The following is a 3,651-nucleotide window of genomic DNA, read 5'->3' as shown; positions in this document are numbered from 1 at the left end:
TGGAATTATCTGTAGGTATCTATAAGTCCACTTAGTCAAGTGTCAAGTTTAGGTTCTGGATCTCCTTGAGTTTTTGCCTTGATCTATCTAGGGCTGTCAGTGGGGGTATTCAAGTCCTCTGCCATAATAGTGTTAAAGTCAATATCTTTTTTTAGTTTACTTAGTAGTTGTTTTAGTTTACTTAGTAGTTGTTCAGTGCTCCTGAGTTGCATGTGTATATGTTTAGGAGGGATATTTCTTGTTGACGGATTAAGCCTTTTATCATTATGTAGTGTCCTTTTGCATCTTTTAAAATTTTTGATAGCTTAAAGGTTGTTTTGTCTGATATTAAGCTTGCAACTTCTGCCTTCTTTTGTGATTCATTTGCATGGAAACTCATTTTCCAACATTTAACTTTGACTGTGCATATATATCCCTTGAAGTGAGATGAGTCTCCTGGATGCAGCAAATAATTGGGTCATGGTTTCTTATCCAGTCCGCCATTCTGTGTCTTTTCAGTGGCACATTTAGTCCATTCACATTCAGGCTGATTATTGAAATGTGATTCTTTATCCCTGTCATGAGATTCTTGTAATGTTTTTCCTTTGTTTGCTTGTTTTCTTTTGACTTTGGGGTTAATGTTGTGTGTGTTTTCAAGTTTCTTGTTGCTCTGAATTATCTGCTGATTCTGTGCTCTGCTGTTCCCTTGGGAAGTGTGTGGTCAATCTTTTTTTTCTTTCTTCTGTGCTTAATACCTTTGTAAGTGTCTCCTGTAGACCTGGTCTGAAAGTTGCATAATCTCTTAGGGATTGGATGTCTGGGAAGGATTTTAATTCTCCATCACTGATGAAGCTGAGCTTGACTGGATAGGAAATTCTTGGTTGAAATTGTTTATCTTTGAGGACTTTGAATATAGGGTCCCAGTTCCTTCTTGTTGTAGTGTTTCTGTTTCTGCCGATAGGTTTGCTGCTATTCTGATTGGTTTTCCCCAGTAGGTAGTCTGACCTTTCTCTCTTGCTGCCTTTAGGATTTTTTCTTTTGTACCTACTTTGTGTAGGCAAATTACCATGTGTCTAAGGGTTGGTCTTCTCATATGATGTCTTATGGGGGCTCTCTGTGTCTTTTGTGCTTTACTGGTCATATCTCTGGTGAGATGGGAAAAGTTTTCTTGGATTACCTCCTGGAATACTTGCTCCAAGTTTTTCTCCATTTCCCTTTCTTCTTCTGGGATACAAATGAGGTGTAGGTTCAGCCTCTTGGTATAATTGCACATTGCTTTTAGGCTTTGTTCTTTCTTTCTGGGTCTTCTTTCTATGTTTTTTACAGATCTTGTTAATTCCATGTTCTGATTTTCAAGTTCTGAGATTCTTTCTTCAGCTAGATTAAATCTGCTTTCCATGCTTGTCATCATGTTATTTATTTCCTGGATGAAATTTTTTATTGCCAAAATCTCTGTTATGAGTTCTTTCAATGTTGCATCTTGCCTTTTTTGAGTTCAATTCACTCTTTTCAACCATTCCCTAATTCCTGTCGTATTCTTGGGAAAGTCTTTGGTGACTTCCATTGTTTGGGCACCAAGATCTGATTTTTCAGGAGTTTTGTCTTTGGTACACTTGAAATTGCCTGAGGTCTTCCTTTGGTTTTTCCTTATTTGTGACAGATCTCTTATTTTTCTCTTTAGTTCTGTTATTCGGTGTCAGTGGGAGAGACTTTCCCTTCTGACATTTGCTCAGACCTCTATTCTTCCCTGTTCTGGACTTTGGATTTGTTCTATTTCGAAATAGGATGGTGGATGGGAGCTTTGCTGTCTCTTGTAGTTTTCAAAAATTTGAATAAAGTGGGGGATACAGCACCAGGAATCAGATACTACTTGCAAATTAGAATGTTCACTTATTGTGGTATGTGTTCTCTGAGACTCACTCCCCACCACCACTCTGTATGATGATTCAAAGCAGAAACCAATGCAAAAGCAATTGATCACATGCACACACACTCCAAACAAACTGGAATAACAACAAAGCAAAACAAAACAATCAGCAATAAAAAGACTCCCAAGAAAACTAAACATACACACACATGCCTAGCACAATGTGAATAAAGAAGAAAAACAGAAAGACTGAAGAAGGAAAAGAAAAAAGGGATTCATATTGAACCCTCACACGTCTGTTGATATACCTCTTAAATTATAAAAAATGAATATTAAAAAGACCCAGAAGAACAAAAGACAAAAACCAACAACCACAACAAAATTGGAAGATGAACACTCAGTCATTCACATACACACATAAACAGAAAATGATAAAAGAGGAAATAGAAAAAAAAAGAAAAGCTAAAAACATTTTTTTGAAGGGCATGCAGATCAAACCCTTGATGCACATTCATGCACAAAGGAAAAATATTTTTAAAATAGATAAACTAACAAGCAAACAGTCAAAAAAAATTTTTAGATTAAAAAATAATTGAAAATTTAAAAAACAAAAACAAACAAAAAAACCTGCCCTTTTGTGGCAGGCTCTGTAATTGTTCCTCTAATCAGGTCTTTCTTGAAGAGCCACCTCTTTCACTCTCTCTTCAGGGAAAGAAGCAGGGAAGGAGGAGGGACAGTGGAGCTGGGTGGGACTGTAGGCCTCCCCTCCTGCTCTCATATGGTCAGGGAGATCTCTGGTGGGGAGGTATGGGACTGTCTCTTCCCAAGGTATGTACTCTCACTGGGTTGCCACAGCCAGGCCTATTCTGGAATGGAGCTCTCCTTTTGCAACTGTCCTCCAGGCTCCACCTGGGTTTGTCCCTCTCAGTCATGGCCCAGCTGTGTGGGTCTGACAGTCAAAGGATTGCTGGGAAGGAATGGGTTTGGGTCAGCCCCAGACTCACCACTGATCTCTTTGGAATTCTTCCTCCTCCTTTTCTGGCCACGCCCTTTGTCCCACAGCTGGATCCGGGTAGGAGGTGGGGTGCCTGAAACTCAACACTAGTCAGGTCCCTCTGAAGTTTGTGCTCTCAGGAGATTCCCTTTGGGCCATAATCAAGCCCTGAGTAGTTGATCTGCCAGTCACAGAGATTGAATCTGTTGGTCTGTGGAGAGCAAGTTGGAGCACTTTCCTGCCCCACCTTCAATATGGTGGTGGGGTGCCCCTCTTGTCCTGTTCCATGGGAACTTGCCTCTGGACTCCTTTCGCAGCCCCTTCCAGTGCCTGGCCATGTGCTGAAGTGATGAGGCAAAGCCTGGAGCAGTCTCTCTCATGCTTCAATGGTGAGGGAGTGCCTGGGGCAATAGTGTCTCCCAGCTGCTTTTCAAAAGGAAAACTTCTGTCTATTTAAAAAAAAAAACCAGTGGTGCTCCACTTCTGTGACCCAGGAAGAGCCAGGGACAAAGTAGAGAAGCTATAGCACCTGCTGTTGCACCAGAGGCCTGGCCACCTGCTCATGAGCTCCACTTAGACAGTCTCTCCCAGTATTTTCTTGCCAGGGAGGGTTTGTTGATTTAAAAGAAAAAAAAGAGAAGAAAAGAAAGAGAAAATAGCACTGGGCTTCTGAGTATCTGGAATCTCTACAGTCCAAGCACAGATACTGTGGCACCAGCCGCTGCACCAGGACAACCCTGGCCACTAGCTCCCTAGCTCTCACTCAGTCAATCACTCATATGCCCACGCACTCACCAGCATTTACACAAAA

The sequence above is a fragment of the Carlito syrichta genome, unplaced genomic scaffold, assembly GCF_000164805.1.
Source record: "Carlito syrichta isolate Samal-C Ts95f unplaced genomic scaffold, Tarsius_syrichta-2.0.1 Scaffold302615, whole genome shotgun sequence".
Lineage (NCBI taxonomy): Eukaryota > Metazoa > Chordata > Mammalia > Primates > Tarsiidae > Carlito > Carlito syrichta.
The sequence above is the reverse complement of the archived record's forward strand: the minus strand, read 5'-3'. Positions refer to the sequence as shown.